The sequence below is a fragment of the Cheilinus undulatus genome, linkage group 3, assembly GCF_018320785.1.
Source record: "Cheilinus undulatus linkage group 3, ASM1832078v1, whole genome shotgun sequence".
In the NCBI taxonomy this organism is placed as follows: domain Eukaryota; kingdom Metazoa; phylum Chordata; class Actinopteri; order Labriformes; family Labridae; genus Cheilinus; species Cheilinus undulatus.
In genome coordinates, this window is record NC_054867.1 from 34220614 (window position 1) to 34237416 (window position 16803).

Below are 16803 nucleotides of genomic sequence, written 5' to 3' on the forward strand. Positions count from 1 at the left end.
AAGCTGTAAGACTCACTGTAGCTGCTACTGGCTTTGAGTACAACAACAAAAAACTAAATTAGAAAATTAGTATTTTACACCTTTTTTCTGAGGAAAAGACCAGGCTTTTTTTTTAAACTAAAGACTAAAGATTGAGGTTTGCAGATATTTTTCTATAGGACATTGCTAATTAACCTTGCAAAGCAGATGGATACGCCCGTTTCATGTTTCTCACTGGTGAGAATCTTGCAAAGCTCCTGTCTGAACCGTTTGGGCCCAGTTAGAAAGTGACAGAACCAACCAGCGACAAGGGGCAGTACTTTCAGGCGTGCCAGGGTCGTGACGTAACCAAGCAGTAACAAGAGGCTGGTGGAATTATGGCGTGGATGCTGCTAAAGCGCAAATTTTATCAGAACTTGATGACATTTCTTCATTAAAAGAAGAAAAAAGAACAGCAGTGAGTTGTTTTCTTTCCAAAAACGACAAAACTCATGCAAAGATGTGACAGACAGAACATTCATCCAATCACACTCCGAGTATTTTTCAAAGCCTCTGCCCTTTCCCAAACGCTTAGTATTGAAAGTTTTCCAGATGGACGTTTGAGACAAATCCATCTGGCGTGTCAGGTTAATTGCTAACAATTGCCCTGAAAAATGTAACACATTAATACAGCAAATACAGTGGACTACTCAGAACACTAATGGAAAATTAGAAATCATACAAAACCAATCCATGGTTCTTTTTAGATTTGATCATGTTTTTTGACTAAAAACTTGACTGGATTTAAAATGTGGGAGCTCTTTCTGATGCCACACAACTGTTTTTGATTGAATATTAAGATCAGGAGAGTACAGGAGATCATCTAATGATGATCTCTGTCATTTTTATTATTGTTTGTTTGTGATCTGACAAATGCATCCATTGTGGCTGCTGTGGTGGTTTTGTTTTGGAACAGTTTACATGGTCAGAATTCTGGGAATCAGAGCTCTCTGGTGATGTATAATGTGGTATACTTACGAACAGTAATTTTATAAATAACGGAATAGTAAAAAAAAAAAAAAAAAAAAAAACATATCTTAATTTTTTTTTTTTTTTATTATGTTGCTCTAAATAAACTAACAAGGTAATTTGATACACCATACCATGACTCTTTAGGATGTTATGACATGAATGATGCTAACATGAATCGAGTTTAAATGGTTAATGAGGAGGTAGACAGCTGGAAAATGTTGAAACTAGGGAAAAGAAGTTAAAAAAGCTGGATAAGTAGTGAAACTGATACCAAACTGAAGTAATACATTATAACCTGGACAACTGTTAGTACTCTTTATCCAATTAGATCATATCAAGATTCATCATAATATTACTTTCTTGCAATATATTGATGATGGCAGCATCCTTGTATCCTGAGATTATCCTGGGCGACAAACTGTAGCACTCAATACAACACATATACTGTATTATCACCCTGCAATTCCCCTAGTGGACACTAGTGATGTAATTGTGATGTGCAAGTAATTTCACAACCAGTAACTGTAAACTATAACTGTATTGTCTAGCGTCAAGTAAACACATTCTATAACCCAAATTCACACTGTAATAAAAAATTACTTTAGGGTCCTTAATAACTGTAAGGCTCCAAGTCTTGATTACAGAATGTGGCTTATGTTAGCAGGGCTAGCCCCACTTTGCAGGTTAATGCCCAAATTCTTGTGCTGAATACAGCACTCGATGCTTCATCCATATGCGATTATAGCCTGAAAAAGCTACTGGACGACTTGTCCTGTTTGCTAGACCAAAACAGTGCTAAACCACATGTTCCTACGAAATTCTATTGATGCGATCAGTTAGCCTTTGTTTATATCAAATTAAAGAGCATTGGGGCAGCAAGGCAGTAGTCATTACAAACAGCTACACAGACAACTGGTGGTGGATGGCTATGTTACAGTTTGGACGGAGCATCTGATGTGGGTTGTCGGCCTGAACTGATAAAAAAAAAAAAAAAAAAAAAGATATCAAAAAGATATCAAGAATGAGTTCAACTGACTAAGGGATCTGAATTTAACATTTTCCACAAGGCCTTCCTTGTGGAAAGACAGTTTTTTTTAAATTCCAACACACTTTTTCACATATTTAAAAAAAAAAAAAAAAAAAAAAGAACGTATTCAGGCCCCCTTCACTTTTTACAAGCCTCTCCTAAGTGCAAAATGCATGAAAGCCCACTTGGACAGACTTCCATCTACCCACTCTGCCATAAAGCCCAGATTAGTGGAGGGCTGCAGTGATGGGTGTCCTCCTAAAACTTTGTCCCATCTCCACACAGGATCTCTGGAGCTCAATCAGAGTGACCATCAGGTTCTTGGTTGCCTCTTTTACTGAGGCCCCTCTCCCCTCTGCAGGCAGCTCCTTTGAACCTCATGGCTTGGTTTTTGCTCTGATCTGCACTGTCAGCTGTTAGACCTTCCATAGAGAGGTGTGTGCCTTTCCAAATCATGTCCAATCAATTTAATTGTCACACTGGTGGACTACAATCATGGTGTAGAATATCCAGCAAAGATCTAGAAAAACGGGAGGAACCTGAGCTGAATTTCAAGTGGTTTTTGCAAAGGGACTCAATACTTATGTGAATGTGATATTTCAGTTTTTTATTTTAATTGACTTGCAATTTTCTTTTTAAATTGAGTTTTCACTTTGTCACTATGGGAACTGAGTGTAGATTGATGAGAATATTAATGCATTTTTTTACTGTAGCATCAGGCTGCAGCATGAACGAAGAGAAAAAAGTAAAAAGGGCCTGAATACTGTGTAATTTACCAGGACCTAACATGTCTACAATCACAAGCCGACAAGCAAACATACAATCTACATTTCTGTCTTCTATTTTATAAGCTTCCCCTTCATCAGATTAACAAATATTAGATCTGAGTTTCCTTCTTTTAGATGTCATGAAAGACCCATGACACCTTATTTTCAATTAGAGTGATATTTCAGGAGTTCTGATATGTTTCTTTGTTGTTTAGAGTCAAATGTTAACTAAAGCTTACGTTCTCATCTCCAAAAAGATTTAAACACCATTTCAAATGGCTGTGCTATGGCATGATGAATCCTAGGATTATTCGGAGGACACTTTAAGTTTGTAGGTTTCTCATAGGAAGTCAGCTGAAATTATGTCAGCGTGAAGAGTCTCATCCAGCCACTACATCCCTCCCTCTTTCTCCTCAGTATCTAGGTTTCTCCAGGCCTCTAGGGGGTGATCTTGTTCCTGTCCCAGAATAGAGTGATCAGCCATAAAGTCCCAGGGCTCTGAAATTACGGTTAGTATTTAGACCCTGCTGCAGTTACAGCTCATTCATTCATGGAGCCTTGTTAAAGGAACCAGTCCCCTTCCACTAGAGACTTTCTATCTGCCAAACACACACAAGATATAAACTCTCATATCAGTAAAAGCTGCTCTATTTCTATTAAGAGCCCCACCCACCACATCCCAACAGACCCTCCCATTAACAGCCATACAGACGCAAAACCGCTCCTCAAAAAATACAGCAAACCCAGAAGACCAGTCTGTGCTCCTAAAGATGATTCTTGGGGACTTTAAAGGGTGTGCATTCATTTACATAACAGGTCAAATTTGTGACACTGAGTCATTTCAAATTCTCTGCGTTCCTTTGCTTTTGTATTCTGCTTTTAATCACCTGAACAAGCCTTAAATAACAACGATAAGGTTCCATTTGTTTCCTAATGAGACAATAGACAAATGAAACAATGGATTAAAGATCTAATTAGCCCGTCGAAAATATTACCAAAGAGTCCATTTAGAAAAGGAAGTAATTGGGCAGCTTTTCATGAGAGGGGGTCAGCCTTGCTAAAGGGCAGCGCAGCAGTGGTAATCTCTTGGTGAAACTATCAACATCACGTTTTTCAATTAGGGATAAACACAGTGGCTGGACAATAATCTCACTGCCTCTATTGCTTTGAGATCTGACTGAAAATTAAAGCTATTTGATTTTTCCTTCTGTCACAATCTCTGTTTATATGATGTTTGTAATGTGCCAAAAAAATAATTTACACTAAAGAAATGTTCTGACTTTCTTCCCCATCAACTACTTTATCACAATCTTTGATCCAGTCAGCTTTCATCCCCTTGCCTCAGTCTTTTACCCAGCATTTAATCTGTCACTAAGAATCTCTACTTTTGTCCCTTTAGAAAATCCATTTCTCTCCCCCTGAGTGGCCCACACGTCCTTTTTTTCCAGCTCTGTTTGTCTAGCTGCCTCGCCCTCAGTATTTTTCCTCCCTCTCCCTCAGGTCGGCCACAATTTCTCCAGGGACCCTATCTCTTCCTCGTAATGCAGTCCCCCCACCCGCTCCAAAACAGCCATGTGTCTTCATGTGTCTTTCCTTCGTCTGTGTTGGAAGCAGATGGATGGGCAACACAAACAGCCAATGAATCAGAGTGAGAGATGTGGGAAGGAGGGGGGCAGGGATATATCATCTATGCTGGTGGCTGGAGCCCAAGCAGCTTAGAGCCCTGGATGAGCATAGTGAGATCAGCACAGTACAGCACAGATAAGCTCGGTACAGGCCCACACAACACTGCAAATAACACTACAGCATATAGGCACAAAGACACCAGAGGAGTCAACACCATGCGCACTGGTCCTTTAATGTTATTGCTATTGTAACCTTGACAGGAAGTGCATCACATGCCGGGCCGTTAATCATAGGGCCTTCAGGCAAGGTCAGGAACCATAAACACAATTCTGTAATGGATCATGGCATGTGAAGTGCCAACACAAGGCCTACAGCCTCATTCAACAAACAATGGAGTCTATCATGTATGCAAACATGGTTCATGATGGTGCAGGTGATGGTACAACTGTCCAATAGCCATATAGCTGAAGTTCAAGACCCCTGATGGAGAGAAGCTGTGCTCCCTCGCTGTGAACTCACAGAGCAAGAAGATGGCAATGGAAAGAAAATAAGAAAGCGCAGCATGAGACGATTAGGATCTTTAATATTCATAACTGTTGAGTTTTTCTCGGTTCCAGAGAAGAGCAGTTTAATCACTCCAAGTCGTGTTATTTCTCGTGGAGTGACAGCACACCAGGAACGGACAGCGTCATGTTGCGATGAGCGCCAACCTGACACCCCAAAGCCGCCTGTTTGATTGCTGCAGCCTGTTAGGGCCTCTTCCTCTGAGCGTTCACTTAAAGGGCACTTGACACACCGCATTGTCGTCCGTGTGATCTGGAGGGACACTCCAAAAACTAGCCCTACAGTGTGTGTGTTTGAGTGAGAGGGCACTTGAGAAAACACGACACGGTCCGTATGTGTGATTGCAGCTCTGAATCGAAGGTACTCGACATGTTCCAAATGACCCCCTCAGCTCAGTTTTCTGGTGGTGCTTAAGTCACCTTGGGGACCAAAAGACTGTGAAATGACTCTGGCTGAGGTCACTTAACCTTCTCAGAGCGACTTACACTGCAAGGGAAGACCCTTAGTGAATTTTACAGTGATTGGCTGCTAGGGACAGTGACAATCAAAATGGAAAGCCACTGAGCTCTGTGAAGACAGACCTATAATTATAGAATGACTTTCTTAAGGGCCTTCCTCACATTGTTGAATTAAAAATCCACATGCAGCATTACTAAAAATGTTTTTTTTCTGACACATACAGAAGTGTGAAGGACATTTTACATCTGCAGGCAGTGTTGCTGAAGACAAGCGAGGTCATGATAATAACAGATCTAGCGAGAAGCTTGAAACACTGAGTGAAAAGTGCTGTTTTATGGCTGCTGACAAATTCCTGTCACATCAAAATAACACCACTGTGTCACGGTATGAAGAGCTGCTACAGTAGTGCAGACAAGTGCAGTGTCATGCAGCAGTTAGTCCATTAGGGGGCAGCAAACTGAGCATACCCATGATCCTCAAGCTCCAGCAGCAGCAGCGGCAGCAGCCAGTGGAGCCTGTCAGAGTGAGAGCAGTCTGCTTTAAGCTCTTCATTCTGTCTTCTCCACTCGGCCGGGATTAAGGCCAATCATAGAAATCACTGAGTCAGAACCGTCCCACAATAACAGATGGAGGGACTTTCCACTCCAGAATTTTAAAACATCACAGACAAACTCACTTTCACTCCGCCTCATACCCTCTCCACTGCGGCCGCATCCCACTCCCCCTCCCAGCTCCACCATCGCCACCTTCTTTCATTCTCTCACCATCCTTTTATCGCTCCTCCTCGCTCGGCTGTTTATCCTTCCATCACATGCTGTACTCCATTTCTCTCCATCTGTCTCACTTTACTGCCTCCAAACTTTTTCCCTCCTTTAAGGCTGTATTAATTCAAACCCCACAGTCATGAAATAAACCTTCAAAACACTTTAATTGACTTTGCTTAGGATGGAACTTTCAGCGATATAGGGTAAAGCCTGAACCCCTATGGCGTGTATTTATTTCTCACAAACTTCTGTCCACTATTTGGGAGACAGAGATAATAAGAAAAGGCTCTCCTCTTCAGAGTGTCCAAACAATGTTAAAGTCCCCAATGAGGGTCAATAATGATCCTTAATTCCCCGTCCCGGCTGCTTTTGCTACTTGCAGCTGGGTATTGTAGTCCTTATTAGCTAACTATGACAGAGGATCTGCATGGATGGGTGGGAGACCCTGTCTTTGTTCTGTGATCCACAGCACCCTGTGGCAGGCCTGTTTGCAGAGCTTGGTGTGTAGTGCTATTGTAGCATGTGCCGAGATAATCCCTGCCTTTGTTACCCCCCCGCCCACCCCTCATAATCTTTACCCCCCCACCCATGGAAATGTTTAACACTTTCTTTTCTCCTCCACTCAATCCTGACTCCTCTCTGCTGTTTCCACGGTGACAAGGGATGTGGAAGACGCGAGCTGTCACCTACCCAGAGCGGCAGCAGCAGCAACTCGCCAGCTTTTCAAAAAATCAAACAGCAGCTTTCTACACTCCACACAGGCTCACAGAAACAGCATATCTCCTCTGTAGATTGGCAGCATTGTGCTGCAGCTTCTCTGTGTAGTTCAATGGGACAAGACAGGCAGCTGTCTTTACTTTGGAACAATACAGGAGCTCTGAGCAGCTGATAAACTAACTCATAATGGCTCTTAAGAGCTACAGAGAAAATAATAAACCAAGATCATAAGCTGCTGTGTACTAATCAGGCCCCTTCTAAGTTTATAAAATGGATAGAATCAAAATCTGGTTATGTTAGGAGCAATGTCATGAAGGCATTTAATAAATTCCTATTAAGTGCTAGAGTATTTCTGTAACAACCCCTTCTACTGGTGCATTATTTATTTCATTTGACATATTCTCTTTAAAATAGCATGCACTGCACTCATTAAATCACACTGCCTTCAAAGCTAAGTGTAAGACTCATAATAGCCCAGAAGGGAGCCAAAGTCCATTGTGCTGCACATTATCATTAACCACTATAAATTCAATTAAACCTCCTTTGGGAAGAATAGCATAAACAGCTGTATCACATCATTTTCTCACACAGCCACACATGCACACACAGGTTGTGGGGATAGACACAGGTCAAATTAAAAAAAAAAAACATAAAGGTCACACAAGGTCACTGAAGGATTCTCGCCGTGAGACAATAACAAGCTGATGTGCAGCGCAGGTAGTCAAGTGTAGTACCTGCAGCGTCCAGCAGGAGGCTCATAGTGAGTGCACAGGCAGAGCAGTGTGTGTGATGTGGCCAGGATCAGCTCAGTGACATGTGAGTGTCTGGCTGGTTTGGCTCACTGTCCGCTATTTGACAGATAGTCAGAGACAAGCCCAAACTGCTGTCCGGCCCTTCCTGCTGCTACTGGCCATCAGTCAGACAACAAAGAGTCGGAGAGGAAGGAAGCCTAAAGGGGCCATTTACAAAAAAATAAAGATTCAGACAGCTTGTTTCTCTAGCAACCCATAAGGCATCAGTCTCACAGCTGATTTTGGAGAAAATTGTGTACCTACTGTTTAGAAAAACAGAAATAAGTCAAAAGCACATGACTGGTTTTAATTCAGCAAAGACGAGAACAGGTGTATACATGTTTGTGTGGCATATCCGAATGAGTGACCCGTATGTTTTGTCGTCCTTCTTGGCAGGCTGAGTGGGGAGGAGCAGAGTGAAAGGCATCAAGATGCAGGGCAAATGTCTCCTTGATCAGAGGTGAGAGTGATATATGCACGCAAGCTGCGACACAAACACAACAGAACAAGAATGATGTGTGTGCCCTTCCACTGTACACTTCAACAATCTGTCATCTGTGTCACATCTTGACAAAAACACCACAAATGCCAAAACACATAGTTAATGTGAGAGCACACGCACAAACAATAACAGAGGCAGAGGTTGTTCAGCAGCAGGTATGTGAGCTTATAGATTCTATAAACCCTTCATCACCAGTGGTCACAGAAACCCACAGACACTCGGCTCAGATGTGCGTACTACTGTACACTTGCAATCAGCTCAGAGAGCCCTCACTAATCAACATGCAATCAATTATACAGACGTTTGTGTTCTCAGTGCCCTTTCTTTTGGCAGGTTCAGAGCAGCTGCTGAGCATGGATGAACACACAGTTGGAAAGGGTCAGAAGTGTATCGCTGCAACAAAGTGAACAAAGAAAAACTGTGGATGAGGGCTTGATTGGAATCCTTTTAACAAATTTTGCTGAGTTATTATATTTTAGGTGGTACAACTGGGTCGTTTCCTTGTTGATTAATCTGTTGATCACTTTCTTGATTATTGACTAGTTCTCTGGTCTAAACAATTGTAAGACAACGGTGCGATGTTTGATTGTTTTCTGAAAGCCAAGAAGATGTCCTCTCTTTAACTTTCTCATCATTTGTATAGTACTGTATAAAAATGCTCTTAGTGTCAGTGATGCCACCAAAAATTTTCTGAAGCACGGCTGTGGCAGTACCATGTTAAAATTGCTAAAAGCAAAAAATGTGTATTATTATAATTTCTTTGACAGACATTACATGTTTACATGATCAGTGTGTAAATAAGTATTATTTTGTTTACAGGGGTCAATAAAAACTAACACAGAATTTAAGTTTCTCAAAGTAGTTTTAACTTTGGGTATAAATGTAATTAAGTTCAAGAAAAAAAACAAAATTTTAATTTTCCAAAATCTTGACTGTCCAAATTGACAATTTATGAATTGTGATTTTTTTTTTTTTTTTTAGCGTGTTGTGTGTTCAGGTTTCCATTTGACTATTTATTTGTAGTCCAAGCTGCATTCACCAGTCAGTCTGCAGCATTTAGGGTGCTAGATGTTGACAAGGCTGATGTCCACACTGGTCCAGCTTCCATCGACAGTATTTATAGTAATTTAGTTATTCATAAATAAATATCTGTTGTAACGTAACAGCCGGGAAAAGTCAGGTCAGTAGTATTTATAAACTTTTGAGCCTCTCCACAGACCACAGCAATTCAGCTTTACAAACTTGTTGGGAGAAAGACACAAGTGGCCCTCTCACCTCAGCCAAATGGCAAAGAATTTGGAAAAACTCGGTAATATCAAAATGCGTTAGATATAGAATAATTCAATTAAAAATTTAGCACAGGGTATATATCACCCCTGTAAAATGTAAAAAAAAATTAATGTTAATGAAACAGCTCAACATAAGTCATCTCTGTCTCTTGTGTCTTCTTCTTATCTAAATTCATGATTATTTCTGGAACATTTCTTTGTCATACAGCTGCTTTAACTTAAGCAGGCCACCCAACACACAATAATCATGCGGATTGTCGGGCTGAACCCCGTCCTCTCAACAAAGTTAGCAAAGGCTTGGATTCTGACGTTTGTCTTGCCAGATTATCCTCTGGTGTGTCACGAGTGAGTTTTTCCCTCTCTGACCTGATCAGAGGAGCTACAATTTGAGATCATGCATATTACACATGTTCAATATTTATGATCAGAAACCCTGTCATATGTAGTGAGCACCAAGGATAGCTGAGCAAACAAGAGCAGAATTGTGACATATGACGAAGGAATAGCCAGTCAGGAAGCAAGCTGGTTGAAGGAGGAAGCAAAACAAACACATAGCCATGGCAACAAAAGAAGCTTTACTTCTGAAACAGGAAGCATAAAGTCACGTTTGACTCTGAGAGATCTGGCGTTTTGATAGACGAGACCTGGCAAAGATCCTAGCAGTTGGTGAACAGAATCTGTTAGTGTGTGGTGTGCTGTTGATCCTTTTTGTTCTACACAACAAACTATGTGAACAAAATGAAAAAATATGTGATTATTTGCCACCATGTGTGGGCTCTCTCACACTGAAAAAATCAGTTAAGATGTTAGAAATCTTTATGTGTGCTGCAGGCTTTAAATACACCAGTCATACAATGCCAAAAGTATTCAGTCACCCATCCAAATAACTGAAATAAAGTGTTCCAATAACTTCCATGGCCACAGGTGTATAAAATCAAGCACCTAGACATGCAGACTGTTTCTACAAACATTTGCGAAAGAATGGGTCGCCCTCAGGAGCTCAGTGCGTGGTACTGTGATAGGATGCCACTTGTGGTAAATTTCCTCACTCCTAAATACTCCACAGTCAACTGTCAGCGGTATTATCACAAAGTGGAAGCGATTGGGAATGACAGCAACTCAGCCATGAAGTGGTAGGCCACGTAAAATGACGGAGCGGGGTCAGCAGATGCTGAGGCGCAGAGGTCGCCAACTTTCTGCAGAGTCAATCACTACAGAGCTCCAAACTTCATGTGGCCTTCAAATTAGCTCAAGAACAGTGTGTAGAGAGATTAATGGAATGGGTTTCCATGGCCGAGCAGCTGCATCCAAGCCATACATCACCAAGTGCAATGCAAGGCATCGGATGCAGTGGTGTCAAGCCACTGCTGCCACTAGACTCAAGAGCAGTGGAGATGTGTTCTCTGGAGTGAATAATCGTGCTTCTCCATCTGGCAATCTGATGGACAAGTCTGGGTTTGGCGGTTGCCAGGAGAACATTACTTGTCTGACTGCCTTGTGCCAAGTGTTAAGTTTGGTGGAGGGAGGATTATAGTGTGGGGTTGTTTTTCAGGAGCTGGGCTTGGCCCCTTAGTTCCAGTGAAGGAACTCTGAATGCTTCAGCATACCAAGAGATTAAGGACTATTCCACGCTCCTCAACTTTGTGGAAACAGTTTGGGGATGGCCCCTTCCTGTTCCAACATGACTGTGCATCAAAGCAAGGTCCATAAAGACATGGATGAGAGAGTTTGGTGTGGATGAACTTGACTGGCCTGCACCGAGTCCTGACCTCAACCTGATAGAACACCTTTGGGATGAATTAGAGCGGAGACGAAGAGCCAGGCCTTCTCCACCAACATCAGTGTGTGACCTCACAAATGCGCTTCTGGAAGAATGGTCAAAAATTCCCAGAAACACACTCCTAAACCTTGTGGAAAGCCTTCCCAGGAGAGTTGAAGCTGTTATAGCTGCAAAAGGTGGACTGACGTCATATCAAACCCTATGGATTAAGAATGAGATGCCACTTAAGTTCATACACAAGTCAAGGCAGGTGAGCGAATACTTTTGTCAATATAGTGTACATTCTCATGTGAGACTGAGACTCATCAGATAAATGACTTTACTCTGGGGGTAAAGAGACCTCTGCAGACATTTAAACCACCAGGAAAAGGAAATCTTGCCTCCTCCTCCAAAGTTATTTAAGGCCTTACTCTGGTCTCACCAGATTTACAGAGAAATTCATAGAGGCATATATAATCATCTATCAGACAATGATGGACAATGAATGTCAAAAGGTTCTAAGATTGTAAAATTTTTATTAGGATATCTTGGTTTTGAATGTAGCCTCAAGTGGATACTCAATAAACAGCAGTTTATGCATTGCCGCATTGGCTTCACCAGAGGTTGCAACTTGCTCTCAGTCCAAAGATATGAGGAGTGAAAAAATAGAAATATTCACATTTAAGAGGTGGTAATCAGAGTGTAATAATAATTAAATGATTCTATTCAGTATAAAAACAGTTGGCAAAGGACAGTCAATAAATATTGATATTTTAATTGATCCATCCATCCATACAATAATGAACTAAATATAAAAGGGCATGCAACAAGAAATGACCAGTTTGGTTCTGAACTGTCCAAAATAAGTGTTGGCTAGAAACAAAGATAAAAACATAGCAAGGAGGCAGGTGTTGTTTTCTTAGCCTCACCAACATTATCTGAGTCCATCAGCTTAGCAACCTCCCTTTCACCTCAGCTCACCACAGCTCTGTCTGCAGTTCAAGGGCAAACACTTTATTTTGTGCTGTCCACTTTTTGCCCTTTACTTCAATCATCCTCCCTCTTACTTTAGATTGCTGATAGAGTAATGAAAGTGGTTACACATTTTGGGTTTATCACAGGGTTATTATTACACTTAAAGGTCATGATGAGTTACCGAATAGATATTTTGGGATGTATTAGAGAATACCCAGCATCCTCTTCTAAAGAGAAAGTGAGCGGGGTCTGACAAAAGCCTTGTCAAAGTGCCAGAGAGTCCAGTGACAGCAGCTGCTGTTTGACAAAGTGTATCATTGACAGTGCGTGGCCAGGCAATTGTTCAGGATTTACACACACATGCACACATGAGTACACACCTTAAGTCATATTCGTCTTGCACACACACATAAACACTTACAGTAATACACATACACACACAGTCTCTGGTATTCCAGCAGACATAAGAGAGGAAAAACATGCAGACACGCTCGTCTCTCAAAGCAATTACAGCAGATTGAAACCAAATTAAATTTGAAGCCTAGAGCAACACCAGCGTCTGAACATCTGTGACAGATATGACAGGAGGAGGAAGGCGAGAGCTGCAGGACCGGAAAGGTGGAGAGAGATGTGGAAGAGAGCGGCAGGTGTGGGTCATGGAGAAAAAGAAAACTGTTTGGATAGGAGAGCAAACATAGAGAGAAGTAGGGCAGAGAGCTGGTCCCACACTGAGAACATCAGGAGTCGTGTCTGCCAGGATTTCAAACAGCGTGCAGATGATTTTGCATGTTTTAGCTCATTAGCTAGACATTGTGTATTCTATATCGTGCTGCCAACTGATTAGAAAAGGCACACCATATGTTTTTTGACTGATTTCCTACCTTTAGGGCAGCTGCTGGTTTATATTAATTTCAGTGTGGAATAAACTCCGAGCCTTTAAAATTGCATAAAATTAAGGTAATCCATCATAGTGAATGGTTTGCAACCTCTATCAAAAAGCTGGTAAGTTGTCTGACAAACAGCCAGAGGCAGAGCCAGATTTTGGTGATTGGGGTGGCCCGAATCTACCACTGACATGTGCAGTCACTCAAATCAATAACATTTATCTACCATTTCCATCTCCATCATATCTACTGCAAAGCAAAACTATTTAACTTTTCTGCCTTGCAAGACATGTGTCAAAGTTGATCGAAAGCGATGACAGCATTCACCTTGGTGAATGGTGTCTATCCTCATTATCCAAGCATGTACCCATCATCTGCTTTCAGCACAGAGTAACTCAGGCAGTGGGCTTCAGCTATGAGAAGTGCTTATAGTTTTACAGCACCAGCTCACACACCAGCCTTCAGCAACAAAGAAGCCAGTTAGCTTATCTCAGTACTATGTTACAATGTTATCTAGTAGATGCTTTTGTACAAAGCGACACACATCTGAGAGTAGGTACAACACAAGCAAAGATCTAGACAAGAGGAAACAACATCTTCAAGTCTAATAGGGCACAGGTGCTGCCATGCAGTGTTAGAGGTGCTGACATGGTGTATCAGTACTGTTTGATCCAATGGTTGAAACTAAGAGATAGAAGAGGGCAGTGACAGAGGAAGTTAAGAGGGAAAAAAACAAGAATGACCAGACTACAGTAAATATTGGACTGGTTTTTAAACATTGGCAAGAACTTTGCAAAACAGTAGGCTGCAAGTCTGGTGCCGAGTTGGCTGTGTTGCTGTTGGATTGTTGAAAACTGGTAACTGGTATGCAATGTTAGTCTTTATTGATATCAGTGTCATCTTTGTCTCATATTCAGCAGCTTTATTTGGTGCAGAAAGTCAATGATGTCCCAGACTTAAAAATAAAGGAATAAACCCATCTAAGGCCAGAAATGTGTCTTTCCTTGTCAACGTACATGACAATGATGACAAATAGATTATATTTAAAAGAAAATGTCTAAATCAACTGCAACAAGTAATTCTAAGCACTTTATTCTCCTCTGTTAGTTCCATATATGACTTACTGTGTGGAGATGAGGTAACACAGAGAGAACCAACACTCACACTTCTTTATTGTCACCATAAAGTGACACAAAAGAGCTATACAACTTGTAAAGTGATCAAACTTATCTTAATCGACTGACATCTTGTTTATCAATTTAAATGATTTGAATATAATGATTTAGTTAAGGTCACTGCTGTAGTATTCAGAGGCTGTTTGAAACCAGAGAGAGAGTAGGTATGGACTGATGGGTTTAAAAAAAAAAAAAAAAAAAAACTATCACAAGAACGATTAAGCAGAGAAGTACTTCTTTAAAAATTAGTAAGTCAAGTCCCTCATAAAAAAAAAGTTCAAACCACTGAGCCGTAAGTCATCTTTAAAATGTAATCCCACCTGGACTTATTGTGCTAAAAAGCTTGTAAAACATTAGCCCTGTGGTGCACAGTAAAAGTCTAAATATCCTTTTTTAAGGACAACCTGGGCTTTAAGAATATGTGTGCTTCAGTAATATAATTTGAATTTTAAAATAGTGATGAAATTAAAAGGACAAAACAAAAAAGCTCAACAGACATTCACTGTAAACAATGATAACTCAGATGTTTCTGTATAAAGTTGTTCGTCCATCTTTTGGTGATCAAAAAGTGAACAAATAATCATTCTGTAACAAAAAGTCTTCAAAATAATCACATATTTATAAAAAAAAAAAAAAAAGGCCCTCAGAGTCCATCACTGGGTGCCTAGGTACTTAAAACTGAATTCTTATATATTGCTGCTTTCACTTCTTGGTATTGTCTGAAATATATTCTATTCTAATAAAGTTATTATTGTAACTTAAAAAAAGCAAAACAACATAGCATCTTGAGGACTCAAAAATGAAATAGGACTACATTTTACCGCTCTGAAAAGATGATTTAAACAGAAGCTTCACCTTAGAAAAGCCAAAAATCCATTTAATGTTAGAGGTTTTGGGCTTGCCCTCTGGGGCCACCAATCAAATTTCAAGGTTGGCCCTGGGCCATTAATGCCAATCTCTAGATCAGCTCCTGCAAACAGCAACATAGTACAAACTACTCATTTCTTTTCTTTTAATCTGTGTTTGCTCACTGTTTGTGTTGCTAAATTTATTCTGCAACGGTTCTCCAACACAAAGCGGTAACAGAAGGCAGACAAAACAATATATGCCATGTAAACAAACTCCAGAGGAGTCTGTGCATCTTTTTATGATAATAAGATGAATACAAATATGCAGCTCAAAATCAATCTAAACCATTTGATATTTGGTTGTTAAATTGCCAGGATTCGTGTGTTAATAATATGCAAATTGCAGGTAATAGAATAAAACAGGCATAAGCACTGTCATGGTCATTTTTGAGAACAATGACGGGGCTTACAATGCTTTTTTTATTACATGGAGTGGAAAAATAAAGCCCAAAGCCCCATCATTGCAAATTATGTTAAATATATAATGAAGGATTACACAAATAACAAATCACAGAGGAAATAATAAAGCTCAAGGAATAAAAAAACAGCACTACTGCAAATAAAAGAATTTCTTCACAGTCAGAATACTTGAAAATGAGACCACGTCATCAAAAATATACAATAATCTGTCGACCATTTAGAAATGACAAACGTGCTGGTTACAGGCACACAGATTAGCACAGTTTGCACTTCTCCAAGAGATATCACTTCTCCATTTTCATTATTCTAGTCCAAGAAATGACAGGATTAGTTGTGGGGGCTTTTAAACATCTGATGTTATCGTCCTCTCCTGGGTGAACAATTAATCCCTCTCACTTCCCTTCGTCTCATCACCCTCTCTCTCTCCCCGGCCTCCATCTCGCCTCCATTTCCCTGTTCCTCTCTTCTCCCCCCCAACCCCCCCAACAATACTGTCTATCTCTCCCAGAGGAGATCTTTTTAAACTAGAGAGTAATGGAGCTGAGTGCCCTGGCATTTAAATACCTACAGGGTACTGAGGAGCTATATGAAAGCACACAGTGATGAGGTTTCTGTAATCACTATTAGTCAGTGTTCCTACAGTATGTGCACACAGCAACATTTTTAACACTTCGCACACTTCATTAGCATTCAGCGTCATCGCCCCCTAACAAGAAAACTAATGCAATGAGGCCATTAAAATTCTTGTGTATGCTGTTCCCTAAATGTCTGATGTACTTCAGTGATCCGGACTTATCCAATGAAGTATTTAGGTCTTGTGTTTGTGCTGCTGCCCTCAAATGGTACTCATTACAGCATTGTGTGTCTTAAGCATGGAACAGCTTTGGGCCTCATCATTATATCTTATACATAATATTAGTATATTCCTGGTAAAATAAGGATTCAAAATAGTTGAATCAGTGCAAAGTCTTGTAAAATCCACATAGAAAGTGAGATTTTGATCCCTGCTCAAAACGTTGTCACCTTATTGATAAAAGTGTTTCCCCCTCGAAAATAACGAGCAATAACAAGAAATGGGCTGAGGAGAAATTTGCATTACATTGTTGTTTCCATACCATTACTAATCAAAAGATTACCCCAGTACTAGCATTAATTTGGGGGCTTCATCTATCTGCATCACTGGAGG

At 40.6% G+C, this 16803-nt stretch overlaps 1 protein-coding gene across 4 annotated transcripts in view; it reads right to left on the reverse strand.

Moving 5' to 3' along the window:
• The window catches only part of cacna2d2a (calcium channel, voltage-dependent, alpha 2/delta subunit 2a), a 255562-nt gene that overhangs the window by 121306 nt on the left and 117453 nt on the right, over window positions 1-16803 (reverse strand). The gene's annotated exons all lie outside the window — the stretch shown is intronic.